This window comes from Vombatus ursinus, unplaced genomic scaffold (assembly GCF_900497805.2).
Source record: "Vombatus ursinus unplaced genomic scaffold, bare-nosed wombat genome assembly UNPS02014959.1, whole genome shotgun sequence".
Lineage (NCBI taxonomy): Eukaryota > Metazoa > Chordata > Mammalia > Diprotodontia > Vombatidae > Vombatus > Vombatus ursinus.
Genome location: NW_020954737.1, coordinates 18652593 through 18670584, shown reverse-complemented (window position 1 = coordinate 18670584; position 17992 = coordinate 18652593). Strand labels below are relative to the sequence as shown.

The 17992-nt window shown below is 39.6% G+C and overlaps 1 protein-coding gene across 1 annotated transcript in view; it reads right to left on the bottom strand.

The window, feature by feature from the left end:
• The window catches only part of SPSB4 (splA/ryanodine receptor domain and SOCS box containing 4), a 146428-nt gene that overhangs the window by 14819 nt on the left and 113617 nt on the right, over window positions 1-17992 (bottom strand). The gene's annotated exons all lie outside the window — the stretch shown is intronic.

Sequence of the window (17992 nt, the reverse complement as noted above, 5' to 3'; positions counted from 1 at the left end):
ATAATAACCATAACAACAAAAACAACAATAATAAGTAGCTAGTATTTATATAGTACCTACTATGTGCCAAGGACTATGCTAAGTACTTTACAAATATCTCATTTTATCCTCACAACACCCCTGGGAGGTAGGTGCTATTATTATCATCCCTCACTTTACAGATGAGGAAACTGAGGCAGACAGAGATTAAATGACTTGCCCAGGGTGTGCTGGTACATTTGTTCATATTATTATTTCTCCTGCCCAGAATACCTTCCTCTTTCTCCTTCTTTTCTTTTTCTTTTTTTTTTATCTTTTTATTATTATTTTTTTAACATTTAATTTATTTATTTTTAGTTTTCAACATTTACTTCCACAAGATTTTGAGTTCCAAATTTTCACCCCATCTTGCCCCTCCCCCACCCCACGATGACATGCATTCTGAATACCCCTTCCCCTAGTCTGCCTTCCCTTCTATCTCTCCTCCCCTTCTCTTATCCCCTTCCCCTTCAATTTTCCTGTAGGGCAGGATGGATTTCTGTACCCCATTTCCTGTATTTCTTATTTCCCAGTTGCATGTGAAAAGTTTTTTTAAACATGTATTTTTAAAACTTTGGGTTCCAAATTTTCTCCCTTCCTCCCTCCCCACCCACCCTCATTGATAAGGCAAGCAACTAAATATGTTATATATGTGCAGTTATGCAAAACACTTCCATAGTGGACATGTGAAAAACTAACTCTATTTCCCTTAATCCTATCCTGCCCCCCCATTTGTTCTATTCTTTCTTTTGATCCTGTCCCTCCTCAGAAGTATTTGCTTCTGATTACCCCCTTTCCCAATCTGCCCTCCTCTCTATCATCCCCCTACTCTCTTGTCCCCTTCCCCCCCTATTTTCCTGTAGGGTAAGACAGATTTCCATACCCAATTGAGTGTGCATGTTATTCCCTCCTTATGTCAAATTCTATGAGAATAAGATTCACTCATTCCCTCTCACCTTTCCCCTTTTCCCCTCCACTGTAAGAGCCTTTTCTTTTTTTTTTTTGTGAGATAATTTACCCCGTTCTACCTTTTCCTTTCTCCTTCTCCTAGTATAATCCTCTCTCACCCATTCATTTTATTCTCCAGATATGACCCCTTCATCTTCAACTCACCCTGTGCTCTCTATCTATCTATCTATACATACATATAATTTTTTCCCTCCAACTCCCCTAATGCTGACAAAAGTCTCATGAGTTACAAATATCATCTTTCCATGCAGGAATGTAAGCAGTTCAACCTTAATATGATTTCTCTTTCCTGTTTACCTCTTCATGTTCCACTTGAGTCTTGTATTTGAAAGTCAAATTTTCTATTCAACTCTGGTCTGTTCATCAAGAATGCTTGAAAGTCCTCTATTTCACTGAATGACCATTTTTTTCCCCTGAAGGATTATACTCAATTTCGCTGGGTAGGTGATTCTTGGTTGTAATCTTATCTCCTTTGCCCTCCAGAATATTATATTCCATGCCCTGAGATCCCTTAATGTAGAAGCTGCTAAGTTTTATGTTATCCTGATTGTGTTTTCAAAATACTTGAATTGTTTCTGGCTGCTTGTAATATTTTCTCCTTGACCTGGGAACTCTGGAATTTGGCTACAATATTCCTAGGAGTTTTCCTTTGGGGATCTCTTTCAGGAGGAGATTGGTGGATCCTTTCAATTTCTATTTTGCCCTCTGGTTCTAAAATATCAGGGCAGTTTTCCTTGATAATTTCTTGAAAGATGATGTCTAGGCTCTTTTTTGATCATGGCTTTCAGATAGTCCAGTAATTTTTAAGTTCTCTCTCCTGGATCTATTTTCCAGGTCAGTTGTTTTTCCAGTGAGATATTTCACATTGTTTTCTAATTTTTCATTCTTTTGGATTTGTTTTACAGTGTCTTGATTTCTCATAAAGTTACTAGCTTCCAATTTCTCTATTCTAATTTTTAAGGAAGTATTTTCTTCAGTAATCTTTTGGACTTACTTTTCCATTTGGCCAATTTTGCTTTTTAGAGCATCCTTCTTCTCATTGGCTTTTTGGACCTCTTTTGCCATTTGGGTTAGGTTATTTTTTAAGGTATTATTTTCTTCAGTATTTTTCTGGGTCTCCTTTAGCAAGCTGTCAACTTGTTTTTCATGATTTTCTTGCGTCACTCTCATTTCTCTTTCCTGTTTTTCCTCTACTTCTCTTACTTGCTTCTCAAAATGCCTTTTGAGCTTTTCCAAGGCCTGGGACTGATTCATATTTTTCTTGGAGGCTTTGGATGTAGGAGCTTTGACTTTGCTGTCTTTTTCTGGTTGTATATTTTGATCTTCTTTGTCACCAAAGTAAGATAATATCAGTCTGACTCTTTTTGTGAGGTTTGCTCATGATTCCAGTCAATTACTTGAGTTTTAAACTCTTTGTTAAGGTAAGAGTCTGCTTTCAATGTGGAGAATGTACTGTCCCAAACTTTGGGGGTTTGTACAACTGTTTTCAGAGATACTTCTAGGAACCTGTAAATTTTCAGTTCTTCCAAGGTGGTATGATAAGGGGTGAGGTGTTTCCTCTCCAAGGTCACAACAAGCTCCACCAGGCCAGCACTCCTTTTTGCCCTAGGACCGCCCCGCAGAACTGTGATCCAGATGCAAGCATGGGCAAAGCAAGAGATCCCTGCAATCCCCCTCTGATCAGTCACTTGATTGCCCCTCAATCTGTGGGCCAGAAGCTCAGGAAGCAGCCACCGCCCCAGGGGTTGCGCTCGGGCTTGCAGCTGAGACCTAGCTTCTCTCTCTCACCGCAGTCACAGACTTTTCCCACTGACCTTCTAAGTTGTCTTTGGCATTCATGGGTTGAGAAATCTGGAAACCGCCACAGCTGCCTGTGATTCAGTCCTCTGAGGCCTGCTCCAGGCTCGCTGCAGCCTGCATGCCCACGTCAAACTGCACTCCTCTCCCAGCCCGGCATGATATACCTTTCTGATCAACCACTCAGGTTATCTTGGGCTGGAAATTTGTTTCACTCTGTCTTTTTGTGTGTTCTGCTGCTTTAGAATTTGTTTAGAGACATTTTTTTTACAGGTATTTGGAGGGGTTTGGGGGAGAGCTCAAGCAAGTCACTGTTTTCACTCCGCCCTTTCTCCTTCTTTTCAAACTCAACCTGAGTCACCCTGGTACGAAGGAAAAAACTTCACTGCCCTCTGAAGGCTTGAGTCCCAGCTCCAATATTTAGGAGCTATGTGACCTAGACCAAGCCATTTACTCTCTGAGCCCCAGTTTCCTCTTAAAAAGGCTGCAGTGGGGACTATATAGATGTGAACTATTGTCACTCATATTTCAAGGCCTAGCTCTAATTTCACCCTTTTTATGAAGCCCTTCCTGACTATTCTAGCCTACACTAAGAATTTTCCCCCTGTCTGAATTCCTATAACTCTTACACAGCCTGCAGAGGCTCTATCTAGCATTAGGTTCTATTCTGTTTTTTTATTGCAAACTTCTGTTTCACATGTGTTGTTAGTCTTATCTCCTCCAATAAAACTATAAGCGCTTTGAGGGCAAGGCTCCCATCTTCTCCATCTCTAATCTTCTCTCTAACCTCTAATCAGAGCAGGGGCAGCCATGTTGAATTGAGTTGAAGAAAGATCAACATTACTTCTTCTCCAAATATTCAGTATTCCATCTATTGGTATTATCATGAATTAGCCAGAAACAATCATTAGTATCCACAGAGCATTTGGAAGAGCAATCTTCCTTGTAGGGAAAGTTTATTGCTGTTAACCTTCAAAGGAGGTAATTCAGGAATACAGGTTTTCAGTCTAACATCCACAACTGTTACTAATAGCTGACATTTAAAAATTTTGAAGCATTTTATGTCAATTGTTTTACCACCTGTGAGGTGGTAGGTAGAGATAGAGAAGAGAACCGGGATTTCATTGGTATAGTGATTTCCCAGGTGAGGAAACTCCTTCCATCAATGCAAATTGGTGGCCTCTTGACAACTTATAGTCCCAAGAGAGTTGCCTGGAGCTCTAAGATATTAAATGACTTGCCTAGGGTCATACTGGCAATATGGATTTAAGCATGACATTAAACATGGATCTTGGATTTTCCTAGCCTGAAGGTCAGCTCTCTGTCCACTACACCTCGCTGCTTCTTGTCTTGTATTCCCATTTATTTTTGGAGGCAATCAGGGTTAAGTGACTTGCCCAGGGTCACATAGCTAGTAAGTATCAGAGTCTGGATTTGAACTCTGGAACTCCTGATTCCAGGGCTGGTACTCTATCCACTACACCATCTAGCTGTCCCTGTATACCCATTTTTATAGGTGATGACACTGAGCCTCAGAGAGGCTAAGTGATTTGTTCATGGTCATATAGCAAGTACTTATCAGAATTAGGATTACAACTCAGTGTTTCCTAATTTCAGCTCCAGCATACTATCTGTTTCCTCAAACTATTGGATAGACATTGGTTGCTCAGTTTGTATCTCTATGTAAAGTGCCTTGGTGGGGTGAAGAGATGGAAAAGACAAGGTCTCTGCAGTCCAGGAACTTACAGTCTAGATGGAGAAACCAGACTAATATGTGAAATGGATAATAAAAGGAAATAAATAACTCAGTGCCAAATGACTGGTTTAGAACATAAATGCTGAGAGTGGTGGTGATGGTGGTCAAGGAAGGCTTCATAGAGGAAACAGAACTAGAACTGAGCTCTGAAAGATGGATAGAATTGGACCTAAGATGACAGATTTAGACATGGCAGGGTTGTCAGACATCATTTAGTCCAACCTCTTCATCTTATAGATGAGGAAACTGAGGCCCAGAAGGTGGTGACTTATACATTGATTTTCAGGAATCCACAAAGGAAGAGAACTTCTAGGTGGAGAAAGCTAAGTTGAGAATAATGAAGACACATGCAAGGTATTCAGGCAGCTAGATGATGCAGTGGATAGAGTGCTGGGTCTGAAGTCAGTTCAAATCTGGCCTCAGACATGTATTAGCTGTGTGACCCTGGGCAAGTTACTTAACCCTGTTTGCCTCAGTTTCCTCATTTGCAAATGAGCTGGAGAAGGAAATGGCGAACCACTTCAGTATCTTTGCCAAGAAAACCTCAAATGGGGTCACCAAGAGTTGAACATGATTGTAAATAGCTGGACTACAACAACATGCTAAGTATAGTGAGGAGATCAGCCCTTATGAGCCCCAGTAGAAACATAAGAAGCCCTCTTCATTCTCAAAAATCAAGTTGGGCCATACCCAACCTCGGCTTAAGATTACCTCAGAGAAAATAAAACTCTTCATCTGTTACCTCCTCTAATTTCCTTTTTGCTACAAAACCTGCACATTAGTGTCAGAGGGCATGGACTATGTCCTGATATGCTGTAGGACTTCAGAAACTATTTTTGGGTAATAACTAATTCTTCTGATTGAGTCCTATCCATCCTTAAAGGCTTATATCATATTGTACTTCCTTCACCTTCCTAGTCTAGTGATTCTTTCTCCTTCGTTTAATCTTCAAGAGCACCTATTGTCTTCACCGAGCACTTGCTATCTTATCAATTATCTTTTCATGTCTGAATATCATAGCCAGGAGTGGCACCCTTTGGTGCTGGGGTGGGGAACCTGTGGCCTTCTAAATCCTTAAGTGCAAACTTTTGATTGAATCCAAATTTTACGGAACAAAGATATAAAACCTGGATTCAGTTAAAAAGCAGTACTTAAGGATTTAGAAGGTCACAGGTTCCCCACCCTTGCTTTAGTGGATAAGGGGGTGGTGGTCTTAGAGGCAGGAAGACCAGACCTCAAGTCCTACTTCTGACACAAATGGGCTGTGTAACCCTGGGCAAGTCACGGATTGTTGTTGTCTTTCATTCTCCAAGAGGACCAATGACATCAGCAGGGTGATGTCTTCACTTGCAAGTGAATTGGATTTAAGTGAGGCAGAGCTGTGCAGAGTCATCAGCCTCACTGTCTCCTCCTCCAGAGTCCAGTGGCAAGACAAAGGTCAAGACGACTGAGATGGCCCTGGGTGTAGTGGGAGACCTTGGCCTTTTTAAGCTAAGGTCTTTCCCAGGTCCTCTCATTCCCTTAGACCAAAGTTGTAGACAAAGTGCCAACCTGCACTGATAGTGAAACCTCCTCACCTAAATAAATGAAATTCCTATGTCTGGTGAAAAAAAAAAAGGCATGACTCAAGTTTTCCTCCTATGATTCAAGCCTTTCTGTCACGTTAGATGGAGGTTTTCTATGATGTCATAGACTTCTACTTCTATACTTTATATACTTCTACTGTGAGCTATAGCTACAGATGTGAGGTGTTGAAAGGAGACAACACATTGTTACTTACTGCCCATGTAACCTCAGGGAAATCATTTAACCTCTCTGGACTTCAGGTTTTTTTTTTTTTAATCTGAAAAATAAGGGGGTGGGACTAGATGGTTTCTAAGGTCCCTTCAAGTTATAAATTCGATGATTCCCTGAATTCAGTCTCAGTATTTATATGAGAAAAGGGACACCATGTTGCAAACATGGATCCTCTATAGAAACAGATTCACAGGTTGCTAGAGCTGAAGTGGGGTGAGAAGGTGGGGAATGGAATAGATAATTTCTGAGGTCCCTTCTAATTTGAGGATCCTAGGGTCTATGTCCTTAGAGATCATCTTTTGATAGCTGAAGAGTCTGAATGAAAATAAATGCTTGTTATATTGAAGTGGAGGCTCCCATTCAATGAGCTACTAAGTACAATGCACTGTGCTCGGTACTAGTACAAGTACAAGTAATTTCCAAGGTTTCACTGTCAGGTAGGGACAAAGGTCTCCTGACTCCTAGCCCAGTGCTCCTTTGACTACATCACACTGTAAATACAGTTGAATGAATTATTTAGAGATCAAAAATCCAGTGTGGTAGCAGTAAGGTAGGTCATTGATGGGCTGCAGCCAGGTTGGTCAAGTTACTCAGCCGGACCTCAGTTTCTTCATCTGCAGAATAAAGAGATAGGACTAAATGACCCCTAAGGTCCCTTCCTACTCTAGATCATGATCCTATGATCCTTGAACTTGTGACTATTTCTCTCTATGCTGCTGCGTGATCTCAAGATGTCAAGACGATTTAAGGATTGTCTAACAGAAGAAGTAGCGTGTATGTATGGAAAGTATGGACGTATGGGGGAGAAGCAATGCTACTAAAAGACTAAAAAAGCTGGGTTCTTATCCTTTGGAGCTTCAGTTTCCCCATCTGTAAAATTGGAAAAATAATACTCTCCATTAAGTCATTGTAAGGATCAAAGGAGAAATCTATTGAAAAGAAAAAAGTTTCATTGATCCTGGAAGGGACTTGTAGGCTGACCAAGTGTGCTCCTGTTGGATGGCTGTAGCACCCACTCACCTTGGAAATGCTGGAGAGCCACAGTCTAAGTTTTTTTCCAAGTTCTCTTTTTTTTAATATTTCTATTTTTTCTGAGTCTAGTTTAGAAAAATGCCTAGCAGATGTCAAAAGTTCATCCCTGATTGCTTCAAGGAACAAATTTCTTTTAGCTCCTTGTAACTCCTGGATGTTTCTAGTTAAGTTTTCCAGTTTCTAGTTAAGGACTTACACACATACACACACACACCAGCAGTAATTATTTACTGTCCTGCTTATATGAAGATAACAGTCCTGTCTCACCAAACAGCATTAGAGTTTAGACATTCTTTTTCAGTTGTAGAAATGAACTGCTTGAAACCTATGCAACCTTTCATAACATCAGAATCTGAGACTATTAAGGTTGGATGGAACCTAGTCCCAATTCTCTCATTTTACAAGTGAGAAAATTGAGGTCTAGAGAGAAATTAAAAAGCCTGATGTAAAAACAAACAACAAACAAAAACTAGTTAGTGGCACATCATGGGCTAGAATTCCTGGCCTTTAGTCACTGGGGCCAAGAAGAAATATTCTGAGATAAGAAATGAACTGAATGGTTCCCAGCTTGCATCATCCCACCTCACTGAACCTGGATTAGCTAAACACTTACATATAATAAAGCACTTCACACGAGTTATTTCATTTGATCCTCAAAACAACCCTGTGAGGTAGGTGCTCTTATTATCCCCATTTCACAGATCAGGAAACCAAGGCTGAAAGAGGTCAAGTGATTTGCCCAGGGCCACACATCTAGCAAGTGTCTGAGCCTGGATTTGAATTCAGATCTTCTTGACTGCAAGTACAACACCATTCACCTAGCTCTCTCTGGATTAATAAGACTAGCTTCCCGGTAAGGAAACTTTCATCCAAGGCAGATCAACAACTTAAAAGACTTGGAGAGTCGTCCTGGGCATTGAGGGGTTAATCATGTATGGTGAGTTGACTAAAATTAAAATGCTATATTATTAAATTCAACAAAAATTTATTCAGTGCTTAACGTGTGCTCAGCCCTGTGCTGTGAGGAGGAATGAATACAGTCCCTGTTCTCAGGAAACTTATCTAAATATAAAAGCTAGAACAAAAGTATATAAATGAAAAGTTAAGTAGTTGTATAAAACAACAGGGCAAGAGATGTCACAGATAGTAGAATGTCTAGTAAGTCACTGTCATTTCCATTAGCATTAAGAGTTTAGAGGGAGAGGTTTCTATGCACTAGAAAAGGCAGGAAGGCCTCAATGAGGAGGCAAGACTTGAGCTACCACTGAAGGATGGGTACAGTCATTATACAAATAATAACTACTATAATTATTAGAGGGTGGTTCATGAGTGCCAAAATGCCTTGGGTTTCTTATTTCACTTACTTAACCACTGATTCATTTTGGCATCATCAAAGCAGAGAGAGGGAATTTTGCTTTCTGAATTATTCATTTGGACATCCCTGAGGTCCCTTCTCTGTTTCCAAAGGGGTTGGACTTTTCATGAAACTAGCTTTATTGATGTACCTTTTTGCTCTATGAAAGGCGGGGTATACATTATTGATTGCTGCCAGCCAGCTTTTGGTGGAAATCGATGAAGCCTGGCTTCCCTGGGGTTTGGCGGAAGCATTAGTGATCTGAGGTCTATTTTATGAACATAGGCTATAAATAGATATGTCATTTTGGTTGTCTTTTCTATTTCCCAAGCAGAAGCCAATCTTCATAAAACTTATTTTTTTAAAAAGGCAAAAGCAATTGTGCAATGTTTTAAGCCACATTTAGATTCCTTCCTCTGAGTGACCCAGACAGAAAAGGGTCCTTAGAGTGTAACCAATCCTAGCCTCAGTCATTTGTAGCTTTATTTCTTTCCTTTAAAAAAACTAAGTGAATAAAATCTATTTTCTCTAGGTTCCACCTCCCTCAGTTGGGGGAAGAAATGAAAAACAAAACCCTTTGACAGATATGAATAGTCAAGCAAAACAAATTCCTGCATTGGTAGTGTTCAAAAAAATAAATGACTTTGCACCCAGAATCTATCACTTTTCTGTCAAGAGGTGGATATTGTGGATCCTCTGCCTAGCTTTGTTTCTACAAACTTGAAATATTTTCAGATCTTAAGAGACAACAGCTGATACCCCATATTATATCCTGGGAAGTTTAGCCATGATGAATGATGGGGTCTTCTAGTAAAGCATTTCTATAATGTAGGGGCTCATTACCCTTTTTATGTCATGGAGCCCTTTGGCAGTCTGGTGAAGCCTTTGATCCTCTTCCCAGAGTAATGTTTTTAGATGTATAACAGAAAATACATAGGATTACAAAAGAAACCAATTACATGATTAATAATGCAAAATGTTTTCCATATGCTATCTTATTTGATATGATCTTTACAACAATCCTATGAGATAAGTACTATTATTATTCCCATTTTACAGATGAAGAAATTGATGCTGGATCACATTGCTAGCAATTGTCTGAGGCTGGATTTGAACTCACATTGCCCTGATTCCAAGTTTAACCCTAACTACTGAGCAACCTAGTCACCTATGGTGACAGCTACCTGGTTATTCTTCCCTCCCTCCTTACTTTCCCCATATTTTGAACTTTCACATCTTTTGAGACATTTGTGGAAGATAGGACCAATGGGCAATCCAATAGCTATTTTATAGTGGAGTTTGTGAGTCTGGGGATTAGCTTTCTGAAAGGGGCTACAAGGCAACGTGGATCAGAGAGGGGATCAGGGTCCTAGAAGGAAAACAGTCACTGTTGTAATACAGGAAGGACAAAGCAGATATGATACAATAAACGAGAAGTAAATAAGCTTTGATAAAGTAGTACCTTTCATAATTTATAACTCCCATTGGCCAGAGTATAGTATGGGGCATGTAATCAATCAGTACTTTAATACTAAGTAATGAAAAAGTAGATGTTGAAGATGATGATAACCTTTATGGCAATAATGAACTCGATGGAGACAGTGGTAGTGAGTGAAAATTAAGATTCATGTGAAGAAGAAAAGGCTCTGAAAGGTAAAGGGGTATAGAGATTAGGGCACTGAACTTGGAGTCTGTAAGACCTAGGTTCAAATTCTTCCTTAGATAATTATAGGTGTATGATCTTGACTGAATTAAGTCACTGAACCCTCCTCAGACTTCCATCTCCTCATTTGTAAAATGAAGGTGATAGACTCAATGGCCTTTAAAGTACCTCTTAGCTATAAACCTATGACCCTATAAACATCTTGATTCGTGAGCCAAGAATAGTCCAGAGCATGACTACAGAATAATGTGACTTATTTTTCAAAACAAAACAAAAACCCAGAATTTTTCCTTCAAATGAGCATTGTTTTCTTCAATATAGGCTAAGCTGTACATTTATTCCTAAGGATGCTATTTTTTGGACACTATATTTGACGAATGCCTCCTCAAGTATGACCTTCAGAGCCTGTGCCATATTCTGTCAAATATCCCCAGGGGTGACAAATGTTTGTCCTACAGGAGCTAGTCTGACTTTGAAAATAGCCAAAAAAAAAATGTTCCAAATCTAGGAGGGGGAGGATCATGCTGTGCAATCCCATCTCTGCTTGCATTTTTAAATGAAGGGACAACATATAACTTGACATAATGTATGCTGCTTGTTTAAGAATTACAGCTAGGTGCCCATTAGTATGAATAATGAATCCTTTAAAGTGATCACATATATTCAAAGTTATAATTATGTAAAATATGGCAATTGGTTCCAGCCTAATGGAACTATGGAGTGGGAATTTGAATAATGCGATCACTTGAGGGGATTCATTATTTGCACTAATCTGAACCAAGCTGCAGTCACTTTATTTTGCAATTACCTTTTATATAATGTGGCTAGGTATATGATCCCATGCTTTAGGTGGAAAAGAAATCTAATCAAACTGAAGAGAAATCAGAAAGCTGACTGGGCTATGTAAATAATACTTTCTTTATTACTACATAATGCAGGGAAATGTATCTAAGTCCCATGAGGAGAGAGCAAGTTGCAACATTTGAGCATACAGGTGTTCTGGTATCTACCATTTATCCCTAGGGGAATAATCACATACTAAGAGGCAGAAAAGGAGAGAAAAGCAAAGAAATAAGACAGTTTAATTAAACTGTGAGATGATGGAAGTCTCTCATAAGATGAAGTAATTGTGCGCGCACCAATTTATATAGGAGGCAAGATGAGACAGAAAAAGAACTGGCTTTAGATTCAGAGGATGTGAGTTTAAACCCTGCCTTGGATGCTCATTTTGTATGTGACCTTGGGCAAGTTGCTTAATCCCCATAAGCCTCAACTTCCTCATCTATAAAATAATTAATAATAATAATAATATTTATACAGAGCTTAACCATGTGCAAGGCACTGTGTTAGACCCTTTATAAGTCTTATTTCATTTGATGTTCATAATAACCCTAGAGGTAGATACTATAATTGTCTCAGTTTTACAGATGAGGAAACTGAGGCAAAAGAGACTGAATTAGCTAGGGTCACACAGCTAGTAAGTGCCTGAGGCCATATTTGAACTCAGATCTTCCTGACTCAAGAGCTCTATCCCCTGAGCCATTTAACTGTTTCCACATCTGTATAAGATTTAAAATTTTCAAGGCACTAACATATACCCCCTCTCATTTGATCCTGATACCATGCTGGTGAAGAAGACAGAAGAAATAGTGTTATCCCTATATGACAGATGGAAAAGTTAAGGCATAGAGTACCTGCAATCTATTCTTGACTATAATAACTAACATTTATATAGTATTTTAAGGTTTACAAAGCACTTTACCCATATTATGTCATTTGATCGTCACAAGAACCTTGTGAGGTCTTTATTATTATTATTCTCAACTCCATTTTTTTCCAGTTGAGGAAACTGAGGCTGAGGGAGGTTAAGTGACTTTCCCAAAGTCACAAATATCATAGAGCTAGTAAGTTTCAGGTGGATCTTTAACTCATGCCTTCCTTACTCCAACTCTAGTGCTTTATCCATTACACCACTAAGAATATCACATATTCCTTGCAACAGTATGGCGAAAGTGCCAGATTCAAGGTCAAGTAGAAAGCCACATGCCTCCAGGGATGAATTCAGAAAAAAGGTAGTCAGGTGTAGTAGATAGAGTGTAGGGTTCGGAGTCATGAAGATCTTCCTTTAAGACCCACTTCTAATACTGATTAGCTACCTGACTTTTGTGACCTTGAGCAAATCACTTACTCTCCTTGGGCCTATGTTTTCTCATCTCTGAGGGACTTGGATTAGATGTTATTTGGGAAACCTTAGGCAACTTCTAGGAAGCACCTACTATTTGCTATGATGACACATGGAGTTTCCCTGCTAAAGAAACCACATATTCTGGTATTTAAGCTTTCCAAAGTTAATTTCGACAAGGTCATGCTACATGATGCAGCCAGTTAAGCATTTACTTACTAGGTACCAGACATTGTGCTAAGTGCTGGAGATACAAAGAAAGGCAAAAAGAGGGTCTCTGCTTTCAAGGAGCTAACATTCTAAAGGGGGAGATGACCTTCAAACAGCTGTATAGGTAGAAGACATATACAGAATACATAGAAGGTAATTTCAGAGGGAAAGTACTAGCTGCAGGAGCATCAGAAAAAAACCTCCTGCAGAAGGGAGAATTTAAGGTAAGTCTTTTTTTTTTTTTTAAGGCAATTGGGATTAAGTGACTTGCCCAGGGTCACACAGCTAGTACGTGTCAAGTGTTTGGTCTGAGGCTGGATTTGAACTCAGGTCCTCCTGACTTCAGGGTCGATGCTGTATCCACTGCGCCACCTAGCTGCCCCAGATAAGTCTTAAAGGGCATAAAGTCAGGAAGTGGAGCAAGAAGGACAGTGTCTCTATAGCAGAGAGTATATGAAAGAAGCACAGTTATCCCTTCCATATCTTGGTAGTTAGGGGTGTGGTGCCCCCACGATCTGGAAAATCTGAGTAAAATTTTTTGGCCCTCCCATCATACCAGAGAAGAAGTCTGAAATACTATGGTATTAAAAGATGAAATATGTTGATATTATACAATATTATACACATATTTTATGCATTTCTGAGTTTCTAAACTTCTGTGTCATCTGCTGGCCTTCGAGTGTTGTCTGCTTCCACAAAACTTGCCAAAAATTCCCATTTAATTTCTAATGGTGACCTGTGACATATTGAAACCTTGATGGGGAAAGTCGAGATGTGGAAGGGATAAATGTAAGGCTCAAGAAGACTGGAAAGGTAGGAAGGGGCCAGGCTGCAAAGAACAAATCTGTTAGCCCAGTATGAAATACCATCTATAAGGGATAGCATGTATGTTTTAAATACTTTATATAGATCTAATCCTATATTATTACAACATGACATAACTGAAAAGAACATTGGACTATGAGTCATGCAATTAATTATAGAATTTTGGAACAGGAGTGAACCCTAGAGATAGATCATCTAGTTCAACCCAACCTTGTCTCACAGATGGAATTGTCTTGTCCAAGGTTACACGGCTAGTTAGTGTCAGACCTGGGACAGGAATTTACATCTCCTGACTCCTGGTCCAGAATGCCTTCCATTTTAAAAAATTGCTTCTCAGGAAGTCTGGATTTTAGTTTTAACCCTATCATCAATTTGTTGCATGTTACTAGGCCTGCCTCACAGGGCTGTTGTTAGAATCAAATGAGATGCGGCATGATACAAATACAAGGCATTGTTAGGAATACAGACAATTTTTGTTTTATATAAGTGCACTATTGGCAGCCCTCTATGTAAAGCAATTTTTACCTACTGCAAATTTGTCCATGGACATGGGAAAAGGAGGGAAGTAGAAAGGGGGCTGTGACAGGCTCAGGGTTCAAGGACACATGAGGGTTGGGGATAGAGAAGCAACTGCAGGAGGAGGAATATGTGGGGCTGGGCTAGGAGGAAGTTTCTGTGTGTGTGTATGAATATGTGGGGGCTGGACACTGCCACAGACAAGAGGACAGGCAACATGGGTGGGGACAGACATATGATACTGAGGAGCAGATGGATGGAGGAGAAGACAGGTTGGGGCTTGGACACATGGGCAGCACTGAGGTCCCCTTCTGCGGTGGCCACCCCAATGGGAATCTCTCCAAGATTCCCTTCATGAGTTCATTTTTCTGCTTTTACTTGGTAGGTTTCTTTTTAGGGCTTTTTTGGTGGGTGGAGGAAAGAGGAGGCCTGGAACACCAAGCCAAGAGGCAGGAACACAGAGACCCCAATAAAGAGTACCATAAAGTTAACATAGGGGTTTTTTGGAATGTGGCTTTCTTTCAGAATTCTTTGTGTAAAGGTGAATTTGAGTAACGTGAATTTATGTGAAGTGAAAGCTGTCTGTACTGGCTAGGAATATTAATATACTGGAGCAGGTAGACATCTGAAGCAGCTGATATAAAGCCTTAAAGGTAATATGTGAGTATGTGTGAGGGTGTGTACTTTGGCACAGGAGGATTCCCCTATAAGGAACTCAAAACAGTAAATAGAAACCCAAATTCACTAAATATAAACCAAAGGATGAGAGTTCATATTTTAAAGGGATTCCTTGCACTAAAAATGGATCTACCAGGATTACTCTACATAGTGAGCTCCCGAAATTATTTTAAACTATTCAGCTTAAAATTGAATATTATGATTTTGATTTTTATTATAATTATATGCTTATATTATACTTCACAATTATTCCATCTTCCTTTTTGTCATCTTTCCCACCTTCTCTGGATATGCAGGTGATCTATTTTCTGGTTAGTAGTTGGACAATCCCAAACTTATTTTCATCACCAGCAGTTTTCAGTCAACCAGGGAAGGTTTGAAAACAACAACAAACACATGCCATCTCCCAAGATGCTGTTATTTTTCTTGTTGATACCAAAGACTGAAGACTCCCCGGCATCTGAATGGGTAAGAGGAGCTTCTACTTAGCAAGCTTAGGGGGGCTGAGAGTGCCGATAAGATTTAGTGTCAGGATTAAAAAAATATATATATATATTATATATATATATACACACATATGCATATATATATTTTCCAATTACATGTAAAAACTTTTTAACATTTTGGTTTTTAAAAAATTTTTGAGTTCCAAATTCTCTCCTTTTCTCCCCCCCCATTGAGAAGACAAGCAATTTGATATAGGTTATACAAGTGCAGTTATGCAAAACATATTTCCATATTAGTCATGTTGTGAAAAAAAAAAACAAGAAAAATAAATAAAGTTTAAAAAAATATACTTCAATCTGCACTCAGACTCCGTCAGTTCTTTCTCTGGAGGTGAATAGCATTTTTTATAATGAGTCCTTTGGAACTGTCTTAGATCTCTGTGTTGATTAGAGTAGCCAAGTCATTCACAGTTGATCATTGTACAATATTGCTCTTACAATGTTCTCCTGGTTCTGCTCACTTCACTTTGCATCAGTTCATGTAAGTCCAGTTTTTTCTGAAAGCATTAGTGTCAGGATTTTAAAGCTAAAAGAGACCTTAGTGATCATCTAGTTCAATTTCTTTTTACAAATGAGTAAATTAAGGTTTACTTTGGACTATACCACTATGACTCTACTTCCTCCTCACTCCACTTTTTTTTTTCTTAGCAAATGGGATTAAGTGACTTGCCCAGGGTCACACAGCTAGTAAGTGTCAAGCATTTGGTCTGAGGCTGGATTTGAACTCAGGTCCTCCTGACTTCAGGGCCAGTGCTCTATCTACTGCACCACCTAGCTGCCCCTTCACTCCATTCTTTACAAGGTTTTTTCTATTGGTGACTTCTTCCAGGAATTTCCTTTTTTTGGGGAAGGGTCCAGACCAGCCATCTCTTATTCTCTAGACTAAGCTGGCAGCCTACCCCCCCCTTTGGGTAATTTCTTCCTTCCCAACACCAACCCTTTTCAGTTCCCCTTTTATGTAAGCTTATGTTAGAATGTAAGCTCCTGGAGGGCAGACATTGTCTTTCTTTTTGCTTGAATTTGTATCTCCAGAGTCTAGTACATAAAAAGCATTTAATAAAAACTTGCTGACTGACTGACTATGTTTTAAGAGGGGTAGTAATTTCCCAGTAATGCTAAGGGCAGGCTCTGGAGCTTAACTTCCAATATATCTTTCACTGATATCTGGTGGTAGCAATCCAAACAGAAACAGAAGGGCAGCTAGGTGGCACAGTGGATAGAGCGTTGGCTCTGGAGTCAGGAGGACCTGAGTTCAAATATGACCTCAGACCCTTGATACTTACTAGCTGTGTGACCCTGGGCAAGTCACTTAACCCCCTTACCTAGCCAAAAAAACCCCAAACAGAAACAGATCCCAGTCAGCTGAATATTGACTTAGAAAACCACAAATTAAACATTATCTATGTTGTAGTATATTTAAGTTTATTTTTATTTATTTTGTTAGACATTTCTCAATTACATTTTAATCTGATTCTGCCACACTAACCACCTGGCCACAAGTGGCTGGCTGGTTTGACACCTCTGAATTACAAACACAACTAAGAATCTGATATCATACAAACAACTCTATTGACTGAAAACAAGGTGCAGGATGATATTCAAGCAACAAAAACAACAACAACAACAACAGGAGGGCGTAGGCACTAAATGTCTTTAAATCTAGTGATTTAAATTAACTGTTAATACATTTCATTTCTCCAGCAGCAATGCTTAAGGAGGAACAAAGAATAGAGATAGACAAAGTCAGTATTCATTTTGTCCTCACATTTTTCTGTGAATGAAGGGGAGAGTTTTTGTATAGCTAGAGGGTTGGCCTTCTGGTTGCCAGGCTATGAAACTTGCTCTTAGCATCTTCCAAGTCAGAAGACCATGTTTGTACAATGCTTGAGTGTTCAGGGATAGAAAAGAGAGGAAGAACAAGGACTCCAGCTCCATCTTACACATTCTAAGAACATCCTCGCTGACCTCTCCCTTTCCTTTCAGCTGATTCAAATGCTACCCTTTAAATTCCACCTCAATTCTCACCATATCCATGAAGCCTTTTAGTCCACTTCAAACCATAGTGATCTCTCTCTCCTCTGAACTAGGTAAACCTTACTACCTCTTCATTTCATCGGGTACTGACTTGTCTTATTAGCTAACTTTTCACTTTGTCTAGGTCCTGTCTCCCTGGCTAAGCTCCCTGTAGACAGAATGGAACCATAAGTAGCAATCTGGAATCCAGGGCAAGAAGAACATACAAAAGGTACTTGATGCAAATAGGTGCCCTCCAATAAACTTTTCAAGACATTTGTTTGGATGGAAAGAAGAGACCTCAGGAAAAGGACTTGGGACACAAGATTTCCTAAGGGGAGAGATTGTAAGACGCCAGCTTGTGGGGAAATTACAGTGACTGGAACATCTCAAAGACACTGATGGGGAAACAGCAGTAGGTGAGGTAGCAAACTGGGGCTAAGCTGGGGAGCTTACTTGAAATGTAAGAGAGAGAGAGAGAGGGAGAGAGAGGGAGAGAGAGAGAGAGAGTGTAGACGGTGTTATGAAGCATACTATTTGATATTTTCCTATTTCAACTAATTTCGCTAACTAGGTGCTAAGTTCAGTTATTTTTTTTTAATCTGCTCCAAGAATCCCCAGTAAATTCCATGCTGTGGGCCAAAAACCTGGACACTCAGCCCTAGTTCTGGTTCTA